The sequence below is a fragment of the Lemur catta genome, chromosome 15 (genome assembly GCF_020740605.2).
Source record: "Lemur catta isolate mLemCat1 chromosome 15, mLemCat1.pri, whole genome shotgun sequence".
NCBI classification, from domain to species: domain Eukaryota; kingdom Metazoa; phylum Chordata; class Mammalia; order Primates; family Lemuridae; genus Lemur; species Lemur catta.
In genome coordinates, this window is record NC_059142.1 from 54,256,333 (window position 1) to 54,270,701 (window position 14,369).

Here is a 14,369-nt window from a genome sequence, read left to right on the forward strand (position 1 = left end):
CTCTGCAGCCCCCAGGTCCCACCCTAGTGACTCAGAGCTAACCCTCAGCATCCTGGAGTCCTGCCGGGTGCAGCCGTGCTAGGGATTTGGGCCCTGCTGCAGAGGACCCCCCACCGCAGGGCACACCCCAGGCCCAGTCAGAGGGAGCCAAGGGGAGGGAGCAGGTGGGGCCCAGCGCCACTGGCGAATCCCTGGGCCTTCTCATGGTCCCTCAGCAGCACCTGCTCTGCGTCCGCCAGTCCCACCAGGGCAGCTGCAACTAGCACCCCCGCCTGCCGCGTGCCCCACCCAGGGCTTTCTGGAGGTGTCAGGCTTCTTCGATGAAGTCCTTGGGCCCCCTAACCAGAGCCCCCGCTGGTGCGCCCAGGCCCTGGGGGTTAGAGAGGAGAGATTCCCAGTGGCCACCTCGGCTGCACCCCTGTCCTCTGGCCGGTAGAGGGCAGATGCTGTAGCCCATCTGGGGGCTGTTATGGGGAAGCCCAGGCCAGCTGCCAGAGTGGGAGTGCAGGAATCCCTGGGCGTCCCCACCCACCTGCCTCTGGGAAGCCAGCCCAGGGGCTGCCCCACCTCGGAGAAACAGAAAGACGGGGTCGCTGTGCCCCACAATGCGGGCAGAGCCAGCTGGTGCCCATCAGCCGGGCCCTGTCCAGGTGGACGCAGGCCCCGCCTGTAGGTCTGGGCTAGGAGGTGCACCTGGGGACGGGCAAGGGCAAGGTTAGAGGGGCCGGCCCTACGGAGGCGTGGAGGGAGGCCGGTCTCCAGGACCTGGGCTCGGCTCCCTGAGGAATCAAGGGTCCGGAGTCAGGAGACCCGGTTTGGTGACCGGCTGTGGCTACTTGGGACCCGCGCAGTCACGCTGAGCCTCAGTGCTGCACTCCGTGGAAGGGATGCGGTGAGTGTTTCAACTCATGTTTACGGGGCGCTGGCCATGGGCCAAACGCTAACCCTGGGCCAAGGGCATGCCCGCCTCGTCTCACGGGAGCTGCTCGGCAACTCTGCAAGGGAGATGCTCGTGCCCATTTCACAGGCCAGGAACACAGGTTTCGTGAGCTGGGGCTCTTGCCCGAGTCCTCAGCTCCGCAGCCGCCTCCCCTCGCTCACCCAGGTGCGGCTGAACTGCAGTGCGCTCGGCTCGTGCTTGTCCCTGTGGCCCCATCTGGGCGCACGCTTCCAGTCCAGGGCCTGGGACTCGGCTCTCAGGGCTGGGGTGGGGCATCTCTGCTCTCGGGGGAGTCCGGGGAGTAGGAGCCCTGAACGGGGCAGTAATTCCGTTTGCATCTCAGCCCAGGATGACACACGTCCCTCCCATGACAGTCTGGACACTGATGGGTGCCCATGGCACAGATCGGAGGGAACGAAATCCCAGGGTGGAGGCTGGGGGGCACAGGAAGCCAGGACAGGCTGGAGGTGGGGCACAGTGGCGGAGCCGGGTCCACCTGGCCCCGAGAGCTGCCGTGCATGTTCTCCAGGGACAGGAGCTCACAGACTGGGTGGCAGGTGCTCCTGCGGTTCTGCATGATCATCCTCTCCTGCTCAGCCAGGTGTGGGGTGCCGTGGGGGAGGTCCGGGAGGGGTAGGAGTGCACCCCAGCTGCAGGTGGGGGAGAGAAGGAAGGATGAGGCAGGTCCAGGGGTCCATGGCACCTCCTTGCGGAGTAGAGTGCTCCTCTGCAGTGAGGAGCCAGACCCCGAGTCCTGTGCCCGCTCCTGCCCAGCTGCAGGCCTTGGAGCCCCTACCTGCCCCCAGCCCCGTGAGTCTGCACACAGACCTCTCTGCTCCCGTCCTGGCTCCGGGTGCCCACTAGAGGGCAGCAGGGCACCAAGCAATGGCCAGGCGTCAGACGAATGCCTTCAGCCACTGCCGCCCCCACGTGGCGAATGTGGGACCCAGCTCGCCTTCCCGCCTCCCAGCCAGCCTCCTGTGGCTCTCCCTGACCCCTCCGCAGGTCCCAGCCCGGCGCCTGGGAAGCAGGTTCCTGCCTGAGCACCCTGCGCTGGCTAGAGGCTGCCCAGGGCCCTGGGTGAGCAGTGCCTGGTCCTTACCCGAGCTGCCCTGCCCTGCTCACAGACGTGGTGGAGCTGGCACTCCTGCCCCAGGAGGAGAGGGGAGCCCCAGCACCTCGGCAGTGACACATCACCAGGACAGACAGGGAGGAGGGCGGGTCTCAGCACCGAGTCCGAGTCTGAGGGAGCATCTGCCCCTGCTCAGCGTGGCCAGGCTGAGAGCGAGGGCACTGCCAGCCCCCAGCACCTTACGCCAGATGGGGAACAGCGCCTCTGAGAGGTGTCACCGCCACGTGTGGGAACCACCGCGCTAAATGCACAACTCTCGGTGGCCACGCTGTGGATCGCTGGCCACTCACAGCCCGCACACCTGTGCCTACAGCCCCACCCGCCGCGGTGCTGCCCTGGGGGGACAGCAGCCTAGGGCGCCAGCACCCATTAGGCCCCAGCAGGAAATAGACGCACATGCACGCCAGGAAACTGGAAGAGCGTTTAATAAAGGGACGGTTGGCAAAGGTGAGGCACGTGTAGGCACACCATGAGGACAGGCCTGCAGGAATGAGGGAGTGTGGTCACAGGAACCAGAGCCAGGGCTGTGTGGGGAGGTGCCCAGCGCTGGCCCAGAGACCCTCCGGGCCCTTGGACAGGAGCAGGGAGGGGCAGAGCCGCGGCCCTCACTCTCCTCCCTGCCCCATCTCCTGCCTCCACTCCCCACTGGCCGCCCCGCAGAAATCCAGGAATGTGGTCCCAAATGTCACAGTGCCAGCACAGATGGGCCACATGTGTTCTGAGGGTCCAGAGGGTGAACAGAAGCCGCCCTGCGCTCACCAGAGCTGAGGTTGCCGTGGTGATGGTGGGCATGGGCAGAGCAGTCCCCTTCCCCCCTTTTCCCGTGGCTCTGAGGAGGGGAGGAAGGAGTGGGCTGGGGGAGCCTCTGTCACGCTCATGCTCATGGGGAGCCACGGCACGCTGGCCCCGCGTGGGCACGGTTCACAGGGCTTTCCTTGCCACAGGCTGCGGGAGTGGCTGAGTGGGGCTGGTGCCCTGTCTGCCAGATGCAGTCCGTGGGCTTGGGAACCCCACGGTTCTCTGCACCCCACCCTCTCCTGGACCATGGCCTCTTCCCCTGCCCCAAGACACTCTCTTGTGGTTTGAACCCTTGTCCCCTCCCCCCAGCCCCACACCTGTCTCACTTCCTTTCCCATCAGCCCCTTGCAGGTGGGACCTGCGGTTTCTCTGCTGACTTCCTCCCCGCCCCCCCCCCGCAGGGGAGACTGGGGGCTGGAGAGGGCACGAGGGCACAAGGGTGCAAATGGGGCTCCTGGCTCCTGGGTCAAAGCCCACTGTGGTTCCCCTCTGACTGTGGCTGGCATGATCTGGCCTCTGCCTCCCCTGCAGGGACAGGGGTGCCCCCTGCACCCCACACTCCAGCCATATTCCCTACCTGTACCCTGAACACCTTTCTCACCAGCACGCTGATGCTTCTGGACTTCCCCTGCCCGGTGAGCCAGCAGCCCCTTCCCTGCCTGAGGGGCATCCACTCACCCTAAAGGAGGGCTCCTCTGTGAAGGCCCCTCCCTGTGAGCCTCAGGCCTCTCCAGACTCCCTGGTTCCCCAGACACCCTCCACAGACACCCGTCAAGGTGAGCACCTGCCCTGCCCAGATGGTGGTGACCTGTTTCTGCATCAGGCTGACTGCTGCAGTGAGCTCAGCACCTCGGAAGTTCCTGGCAACACTGGGTGTCTGCTGGATGCATGATCAGCCCCAACCATCCCTTAACCCTAAATACAGGCCCTCGGGTTCAGGTAGTGACCCCGTGGCTTGTCCCTGGCCCAGCCGACAGCTGAGAGTTGCACACACCCCAGCAGTAACAGTGGGTCACTAGGGCAGCAACTCCCAACCCAGGCTGGAGGTGTTGGCGACTGCCAACGCTCCCGAGGTTACTAGAGCACACTCCCTGCGGAGAATGCCCTTGTCGAGATGGGTTTTCTCTTTGCCGTCATGGGGGAAAGCAGTGGGTGCAGAACAGTTAAGGATTTTAGAGTCAGGAGACCTCGGCTCAAACCCTAGTTCTGCCGTTTACTGGGAAAGGGGCCTTGAACGCCTCCCTCACCATCTCAGAGCCTTCCTCTGCAAGACTGGATGACACCCATCTCAGGGGGCAGCGGGGCGACAATGCAAAGTGTACACAAACCACCTGCTAAAATGCAGATTCGGACTCAGCAGGCCCGGTGTGGGACCTGAGCATTTGCCTTTCTAACAGGCAGCCAGGTGATGGGCCGGGCTGCGCAGGAGCGCAAGGCCTAACCTGCGGCGCGTGCTCCGTAAGTGCCAGCTGGGCCACCGCCCTGCGTCCGGGCCACCCCTACCGCCAGCACCACGGACAGCGCCCCGGGGTCGCCGCCACGACCCCCGCCCCGGCCTGCACTCCAGGCTCACCGCGGACGGCGGGGTCTTCCTCGTAGTCGTTGTCCCCCACGACCGCCTCGGCCGTGGCGCGACTCGTGGCTGGCGCTGGCCTGGTCACCGTGTCGCTGCGCACGCTCACCACGTGGGCCAGGACCCCAGTCCGGCTCCCGGACCCCCGCGCCCAGAGGGCCCCGTGCCCACAGGCCCGGGCCAGCCCGAGGAACACGGTCGGGGCAGCGCCCGGTTCCCACCCCCGCGGGAGCTGCTGAGCCCTCGGCTCCCGGGCGAGGGCGGCCCGGAGCGGTGGGGTCTGCACGGCCGCGCTTCCCAGACCTCGGCCTCTGCGGACCTGGGTCGGTACGCGGGCCCCGCTGCACGCTGGGAGTTGTAGTTCAGGCCGCTTCGCGGCAAGCATGCGCGAGCCCGGGTGGGCCCCGCGGCACGCTGGGAGTTGTAGTTCTCACTGCGCCGTAGCGGAGACCGCGGGATCCTGGGATGCTGGAGCCTGAGGGTTCTGCTTACTGGAGGGGAAACCGAGGCGGGGCGAGCTTTTATAGAGCAGATGCTCATGTGGCTCTTAACGTGTACCAGGCACCGCTCCAGGCGCGTTACAGATGTTCACTTAGTTAAGTCTTCCAGCAGCTCTAGGAGACAAGTGCTGTCATTGCCCCTGTTTTACAAAGAGGGAAACTGAGAGCCCGCAAGCTAATGACATGCCTAAAGACACTTGGGTAGGACCTGGTTGGGGCCGGGGCCGCTGTCTGAAGTCCAGCTCTGAATCACTGTGTTACGTTGCCCCTAAAAAGTAGCTTCTGGTCATTTACCTTTTCAGTACGGATTTGTTGAGCACCTGTGGTGCGCCAGGCAGGGGACATAGAGGTGGATGCAACTGGGTGCGAGCACATGGCCTCATGGGTGTAACGGGAGACAGAGCTAATGGGGTGCCTAGAGAGCCCCTGCCCCACGCACCCCTGCCGGGGGCCCTGCCTCCATGCAGGCAGGGTGTGGTGAAGACCATAGCCGATTGCCTTTGAAGTCGAGTCCCCCACTTACCAGCTGTGCAGCCTTGGACAAGCCACGTAACCGCCCTGTGCCTCAGTTTCCTCAACTGCAGAATGGGCTGTTGTGAGGCTTTGGTGACTGGATGTGTTTAGTGTTGAGACCGGAGCCTGGCTCAGGGTAAGTGCCACGTATGAGTGTCCACCGCAGAGCTTGGTGCTGCTGCGGGCACGCTCTGACTCAGCCCAGACCGTGGGGTGGGTGACCTTCCCTCACACAGGGAGGGCCGGGACCCAGCCCTACTCAGCGGCTCCCCTCCTGAAGCACGGGGCTGCAGGTGTCATCTGTCTCCCATGGGAGACAGTGGGTCCAAGAGGGGCCACAGCTGACCAGAGGCCACGGCGTCTGGTGAGGGTGCCCCTCAGTGAAGAAGGTGCTCATCCTGCGTCAGGCACTGCCTGCACCTCTACCATGTGCCAGAGCCCAGTGGAGTCTGGGAGCTTCGGGAGAGCAGATGCAGGCCACCCTCCAGCACTCAGGTCCATGGGGTGGGGGACAAGATGCTGCCCAGGAGAGGATCATGGAGAGGGAGTAGCTGTGACATGTCTGGCTGAGGCAGCAGGGCAGACTTCCTGGAGGAAGCAGTGATTAGGCTGAGCTAGGAAGACAGAGCAGGCTTTGGGCGAAGGCTGGGGGTAGGGAGGAGCTGGGAGAGAGAGACCAGAAGCTACATCCCTGGCCAGGGTGGCCTCTCAGGGACTCTCTGTCTCTCCCGCTTCAGCCTGAAATCACAAGTCCCCTTAGGGCCTGTGGCCCCAAGGACCTCCATCTGGAAAGGCTCACTGCCCTCCCCCACCCCGGGGCCCCCTGGGCCTGACCCACAATCTCCACCGAATTCCGGCCCTTAGAAAACAAGCCCCTTATCGCATTGTCTGGCTCCAGCCCTTCTGCTGGGAAGTGGGGCGGGGAGCAGAGGCCTGCATGGGAAGGAGGGAGGGGAATGGGCGGCCAGGGGCTGGGCAGGGGACAGCTCTCAGGGGAGCAGGGAGAAAGGGGCGAACAGATAGACCCCAGGCACTTCCCAGCCATTCAGAGCCACAGGTCACAGTCTGCAAAGCCCTCCCACCGCAGCCTCCTGTCTGTCCTCCCAGCAGCCTTGGGGGAGGAGGACTGGGCCAGGGAGATTAGGACGATCCCAGGCCCGAGGATCCCACCCAGGTGACACAGCCGTCACCAAACCAGGCCTTTCTCCTCCCAAAGCAGAGCTATCTCCCCAGAGAGGTGGCCTCTTCCTGGGGTGACCCCTTCTGCCAGGTCCTCCTGCCTAGTCCCCAGGGTGCCTGGGCCAGCCATGCCTTGCCCCAGTGAGGTCTGGCAGCGTGGAGGGGGCAAGAGGGGTGGGCTATCGTGGGAGAAGGGAGGGGGCCTCTGGGTATAATGAGGCATGTTTGGGGGAGACCCTCTGACCACGGCTTGGCCTCTGGGGGGTTGTCTGGGCTTGAGCATTTGTGCATGTGTGTATGTGTGTATGTGTGTGTGTTTGTGTGTGTCCCTGGCTGCATCTGAGATCTGAGGGGTCCTGCTGGCAAGTGGGGACAGGCCACAGCTCCCAGGCCTGGTGAGAAGCCCAAAGCCCCCTGTGGAGCCGATTATACTTGGCCTCTGCCCTGCCCTGCCAGCCACTGCGATGGATGACTCCTTCCTCCCCCTCTCTCTGTAACTCTTCTCAATAGGAGTGTATCTGTCACCAGAGGTCTGGGGTCATCTCCTACCCCACTCAGGCCTGCCCCGCCCCCACACCAGCTGCTTCCTTCTTCCCCAGCCACTGCCCTTGGCCCGGCCACCTTGGGCTCCTGCCTGGGCCTGGCCCCTGCAGCCCACAGTTGCTCCCAAACTTCTGAGCTCCACATCTGTCACTGGGTGCAGTGGGGCCTCTTGGTGGGGCCTCCTCCCGGGCTCTGTGGGATCCGGCCCCTCCTGCCTCCCAGCTGCCTGCCCTGCCCCCACACCAGCTCGATTGCGACATTTCTGTTCCCCGAATGTGCTGGCCCCTTTCACCTCCAGATCTCTGCACCTGTGGTCCTTCTGCCTGGAAACCCCCAACCATTGGCACTTGTCCCTGGCACCACCTTCTCGGTCTTCAGGTCTCAGCTGAGACGCTTCTTCCTCCAGGAAGCCCCCCAGCCCCAGCCCAGCAGGGGATGGAGGTGGCCCTCCTTCTGTAGCGCCTTTTCTTCCCTCTACCAGAGGGTCACAGCTGTTTGTTCACTCTGACTTCTCCACCTGACCAATGCTCTAAGCGTGCAGGGGCCAGATGCCCTTGTCCTTTGGTGTGTCCCCACCAGCCTGGGCTGCAGGGCTTGGTAAATATCAGCTGAATGACTGATGAGGAAGGGACACATGGCCTAACATCCCTGACCGTGGGACCCCTGGGCAGCGTGGGTGCCTTGCTTGCCCAGGCAAGCCTTGCGGCTCCCTGCGCAGCCTGATGTGGGGCCCTTTCCAGTGTTCCAGAAGGCGCTGGCCCTGCCTCCACCTCCCCTGGGAGGAAAGTCCAGAGGTCTTCGAGACAGCCCCTCCCCGGTCCCCGGCCTTCCTGAGAGATCCCTTTGCCGCCCCCCAGAGCAGCGGGAGGACACTGGGCAGACTCGAGGGGGGCTCTGGACACAGTGCGGGGTGGGCTCCCTGGCACGCGCCCAGGCGCAGGCTCTGGGTGTGGGCACACACGCGCTCTGAGTTCGGCGTGCGTGTGCGTATTCCTGTAACGCTGGGCCGCTGGCAGGAAGTGAGCAGTGGGGAGGCTGCTGCTGGGAACCCAGGGCTGGCCCTGCTGAGATAAAGGGAGGCAGCAGATCGGAGCTGGAGATAGCGGCCCTGGGTCCTGGTAAACAGGTCGGGGGGAAATGTCCTTTCCATCCCAGCCCCCTGGCCCTGCGCCCGCAGGATCTATAGGGCGCTGGCCTGGGCCCAACCCCTAAAGCCTGGGAGTCGGGGAGAGCAGCTCACACCACCACCGTCATTCCCAGCCTGGGTGGGCGGCCACAGCAGGGGCGTGCACTTGGCCCACGTGGGGGCCAGTCTGGGTCAAGGCCGTGTGTGCTGTTGGGAGGGGTCTCCTCCAAGTCCCTGCACCTCCCCCACCGGGAGCCCCCCACCGGGGAGGGAAAGCTGGCAGAGGCATCTCCTGACAGCATGTCAGAGGGTCGCTGTCAGCACCGTCTCAGGAAATCCCGAGTGATGTATCATCGTGAGGGTGGGAGACCAGGAGGGAATGGGGTTGCCCCCCGGCCGGGCGTGGAGCAGGCTACAGACTGGCTGCGGTGGGCCTGAGGGTGTGGGAGCTGGGGAGACCCTGTGTTGCCAGGCAAAGGGGACATCACGGCTGTTCATCCATTGGCGCGTGGTGGGGCAGGCCGGGGCCAGGCGGGGTGGGAGCTACATGGGGTGGGCACTCAAATACACTTGTTTCTCTAAAGGATTACGAGATAGCCCACGCATGCAGGAAAGCACAGGAAGCGTATTTGTGCAGTGTTACAAATAAATACGTGTACAATGAGCTCGCATGTCGTGACCACTCATATCAAGAAACAGACCATGGCCGGGATTCCAGAAACTTCCATCCTGTGCCCAACTGCTCCCTCTGCCAGGAGTTAAAGCTGCCTTGACTTTCTGACCATGATTTGCTTTTCTTTATGGTTTTACCACCTTGTATGGATCCTCGATAATAGTTGAGTGTGGCTCGTGTTTGAGCTCCGCGGGCCAGGTGGGGCGCCGTCCTCCTGCTGTGGCCGTCTGGGGTCCCCTGCCGCGAAGTGCCCGTCCAGCAAGTGATGGGTCAGACTTACTTATACGCGCCGTGTGCCAATGCTTGATGGTTACGTGTATTGCAAAAAGTCTCCCCTTTCTGTGGCTTGTCTTTTGACCTTCATAGAATTTTCGATGGATTCGAAGCCCTTCATTTTATGTGGTCACAGGTTCCGTTCCTGTGCCACCTTCATGGTAAGGGTCTGGTTTAAGGACTTTGTTACCGTTTAAGGACTTTGTTACCACACGTTGTGATGATGTTCTCCAGAATTATCTGCTGAGTGGGGTAGGTCCTCCACGTCGCCCCACTTGGACGCTCAGAGGGGAGAAATGGCCCCTGTGACGCCAGGTGTCTTGCCTCCCCCCAGGGACTCTGCAGGGCTGGAGTCAGGCCAGGGATCAAAGGTGACTTGACCTGAGGAGATGGGGAGGTGGGTCTGGAGAAGGCCTGGTCAGAAGGGAAAGGGACACAGGGAGGCAGGTGACACCATGCTGGGGTATGAACACTGGCCTTGGGCAAGCCCTCAACCCTGCTGAGCCTCAAAAAGCCTGGTGCAAACATGGCCCCATGCTGTGCTGTGACCGCCCCCCCCACCACCACCCTGCATTGCGCCTCTCTCCTAAAGGTGGGGGGGACCAGGACCCAGGACCCCTCCCCAGACGCTGCAAGGCTGGGGCTCAGCCTCCTGGGATTGGAGGAGCTGGGTCGGGGTCCAGCTGCTCCCACACAGCATCCAGGCTTTGGGGTCCAGTGGCTGCGGACACAGGGAGCTGCAGGCCTTAAGGGCTTCTCAGGGACCTTGAGGGGTGCCTGAGGGGCAGATTTGGAGTCTGGGAGCCCTTGGGGAAAGCCTGACAGCTGGGGGGGCGGAGCCTGGAACCCCAGGACCCACTGGGACTGTAACCCCAGGGCTCCCTGTGCCGGCTGGGAAGCAGCCAGCCTTCCAGGAACCACGGCTTGGGGTGGGGGTGGGGAGGACCGTGGGGAGCCCAGCAAGCCCAGAGTCTCCCTCCAGGGCCTTCCTGGGAGGCTGGAGGCTGCAGTGTGCATGGGCACGGGGTGGAGGCTTGGGGATTGGGCCCAGAGACCCTTGGGACCCCCCATCTTCTCAGGCGCCCCCAGCCCGGGCTGAGACCAGCGCCCCCCCTGCTCTTACTGCCCCATCTGCTCCCCCAAGGCCACCAGCCCGCACACGGCTCCCGGCAGCTGGGTGTGCGCTGGCTCAGTTATTTACTGCTGCCGCTTCCTCCTCCTTCCAGGAACTTGTCCTCCAACTTCAGGCAGCTCTGATTAGGCAGCGAGACCTCTAATCTCTCGATCTCGTTTACCGGCATCGACCTCTCGCTTGCTGTTACCGGGTCTGGACTATGGCACGGGGTCAGCTCTGAGCCCGCTGGGCCCTCGCCTGTTCCTGGGGCCTCTGTTCTGGCCCCTCGGCAGGGAGGACAGAGGGGTCAGACGCCAGGCATCAGGCATGGCGGCCAGCTGGGGGCAGGTCCAGTTCCACAGATGCTGCTGGCCCTGTGCTGGGTGCGGAGGACCCAAGGGTGAGCAGGCTGCAGGCTCTGCACCCTGGAGCTCAGGGTCCAGCAGGGGCACAGTGCTCCTCACTCTGCCCCTCCTGGCTTGGCAGAGTACCCATAGGGGACCCCCTTCCTCACAGACCCCCTCCTACTCCTGCAGCCACCAGGGCCAGAGCCCATGTGGGAAACAAGGACAGGGAGGTGAGGGGATGGGGCATGGCTGGGAGCTCGTGGCTGGGAGGGGGTCTTTGGGGTCTGCTGCTCTGGAGACAGAATTCCAGCCGGGGAGGCCTCCTGATGCCTCCAGAGGAGTCCTGGCTTCCAGGGTCACAAGGGTGTGGACAAGAATGGCTGCCCAGCCCCCACCAAGGGCCAGATCCAGGGACAGGCAGAGCCTCCCTTGTTCATGAGCAGAATCCCGACGGTGGCTCCAGATGCTGAACACCTACTGTGCACCCTGGGGACACAGGCTGTCCAGTTGGTCGTGGACCCCAGAGATGGGATTTCAACACAGGTTCCCTAGGGCTAAAGAGCATCCTCCTTCTGTACCCTGTGGAGGAAGTTTTGTCTTCTGCTATCTTGTCCTTTGTCCCTGGTGCCACAGACAAGTCTAATCTCTTTCCCCCGGCAGCCCTGCAGAGGATGGAAGGTGGCCATCGTGGGGGGTACCCTGAGCACGTGGGCTTGGCTCCCCAGCCGTGATGGAACAGAACAGCTGGGGTCAGGAAAAGTGTGGTCTTATAGTAGCAGAGCCGGGGGGGGTCTTTAGAAGGAAAGTTGGAACTCGAGGCTGAGAGAGAGACCCAAGAGGGAGGCACCCGGGACCCCATCGTGGCAGCGTCCGAGGGCTCTCCCACTGACATGGCCTCCAAAGTGGGACACGCAGGATAACCCACTGTGGCGGGGAGGAGAATTTCGTACTTACTGTTTAAATCTTATCCTTTCAAAATGCCTATCTTCTGTGCATATTTTATAATGCAAGTAATGATTTCATACAGTCATGGAAACTTATAATCTATAAATAACTATGCATATATCATTTTTATTGTAGGGTGCATGATCCAAACAGTGTGAAGGTTTGTGGGTCACTGTTTCCTAGGTCTCATAATTTCTGACCCTGGGCATTGCCTGCTGAGCCCGAGCTATGGGCTGGCAGGATGAAGGAAGGTCCCGTGTGTGGGGAGGGCCGTCTGCAGCAAGCTGGCCTGGTGGGGTCACAGGTGGGGCTCAGGCCTCTCTCTGGTGGGCACGTGCCCCACTGGGAGCAGAGACAAGACGGGGCTGGCCCTGGCCCTGGGGTGTGGGAGGGGCAGGACTCAAGGACTCCCCACGGGGGACGTGAGGACCCCATGCAGAACTGGCACCTGCTCAGGCGTGTCCATCTGTTGACCAGCCCTGGGGTCCCTGGGAGGGGCTTCATCTCTGGAGAACTTAATTCCAGAAGTGTCTGTCGTGATCCTGCCAGGGCCGGGGGCAGAATCCAGTCTGTGCCGCACACGCAGTGTTCCCGCTCTGGTGTGGCACTTGCCACGGACAAGATACCGGCAGTCCGAGAGTTAGGTGTGTGCCTAGAGCCCTTGGGGAACAGAGGTGAGCTGCCACTGGGGAGGGAAGATTCCAGAAGGAAACTCCAAGGTCCTTAATCTGCCCACCAGGCAGTAGCCACCGGGCGCTACTGGGTTTGCCAGTCCGTGCTGGGGCTGGGGTCAGAGGCTCTGTCTCCTGCTGAGCAGAGAGGACCCGGGATGCACCACCAGGACAGTGATGCCACTTCTCTGGTGAGGAGGCTGAGGCCAGGGAGGTGCAGGGACTCGCTGGTGAGTGGCAGAGCCAGGACTGCAGCCCACGCCTCAAAGCCTTCTGCTTCCCCAAAGGACTCACCCTGGCTGTGTGTACCCCAGGTATGGGGGGCAGTGCTGGCGGGGCCTGGAGGCACCCTCCAGCCTTCCTCCTCTTCTGCCCTGGGAGCAGCCCCATCTGTTTTTTAGCCTGTCTCCTCCTCCAGGAAGCCTTACATGATAGCCGCTCCCCCTTCTCTCTGTTTCCTTGGAGCTGCCTTTGTCATTGGTCACTTGCCAGTGTCCCTGGCCACGACTTCGGGCTCCTAGGGGATGAGACCTGTGTCTTCATTCTCTGGATCCCTGCATGGGGTTTGGAACCTAATGGGCATGTAGGAAATGCCGGAATGAATGGGGATGAAAAAGCTGAGAGCAGGGGTTGAGAGGGGCTTCCTTCCAAGATGAGGGGCCAACTGGAGAGATGGCCGGGACTGTGCATGGGGGGTGGGCAGCCCCCCAGGGGACAGCTCCAGCAAAGGCCTGGAGCTTGGTGTGAGCCTGACTGGCTGGGTGGCCCCACGGGCCGGTGGACCTGGAGCCCCAGGCAGAGAGATGAGCTTAGACTTCAGTAGGGAGCCCTGGCAGGTCCTAGAGTGGTGGGGCTTGGCAGGGCAATCCTGTGGGGACCTCCTGCAGAGGAGAAGGGCCTGGGGGGCAGCTGACCCCCCCCAGGAGTTCTGCCAGGTCTTAGACAAACACTGCCCTGGAACTTAGAGTTCACTGGTTCATTCATTCTTTATTCAAGAAGTGTTTATTGGTGCCTAGACCTTGCCTGGCATTGGGATGGGGACCCTGCCTAGGGGCTGGGCCTGTAGGGGTGTGAGGGCCACCCCACAGTGGTGCTGGTGTCCCCCACCCAGCCCTGGGCTCAGAGCCCCTCCGCCACCCTCTCCCTGCCCACTCTGAGCTGAGCTGGGAGCCAGACCCCCGCCGGGAGCCCGCGGGCCTCCGGTGGGGTGAGGGCGGTGGGGGTGGCCTCCACTCCTCCGCCTGGGCCCCACGCAGGCAGCGGTTCCCGGAATGGGGGTTTGAAACTTTTCTTTTGTTGGCAAATATGCATGTGGTCTTAATTATTTATACGCTGCACTTATCTCCCCCAAATGTTTTATCGGGATTCGGCAGATCCCAGCGCAAGAGCTGCGGGCATGGGGGTGGGGCGGGGACATTGGGGGGCATAGGGAGGCCACGGAAGCAGAAGCTGGGGTGTCCCCCAGATCAGCCTGGCAGGGGACTGACTTGGTGGTGCGGGAAGGAAGGAAGGACAGATGGCTGGGTTAACTCTTTCAGGCACTGACAGGACTAGGAAAGGACCCCTGAGCTTGCCGACCCCTGGAGCAGGCTTCTGTCCCCCTCCCGGCTCAGGCCCGCGCCAGAGGGGGCACCAGGCCAGAGTCAGTCCTCCTGGGTGCGTCTCTGGGGGCCCTGATGGAGGTGGGAGGGACCCACTTTTGTCAGCGACAACCCGGGGGGCTTTAAGAAGGGCCCCAGCTCTTTTCTGGTTGGGGTAGGGGAGGACAGAACCGGTGTGACCTTGAAATCCCTCACCTGTTAGCATTCTAGTGCTCACCACTCCCTGAAGACATGAGTGGTCTTTTCCTGCCCATTTTACAGATGAGGAAACTGAGGTTCACAGGAGTTACCTCTCCAAAGACCTCTAGCAGAGCAGGACTCACAGGCAGCATCCCCAGCCAAGACAACAAAAGGAGCGCAGTGGGCCTCTCTCCCGGACCCCAGTTCCCTGCTGGGCAAAGCCCCTGGAGATTTCTGGAAGTGAATCTTCCCTATTGGGGC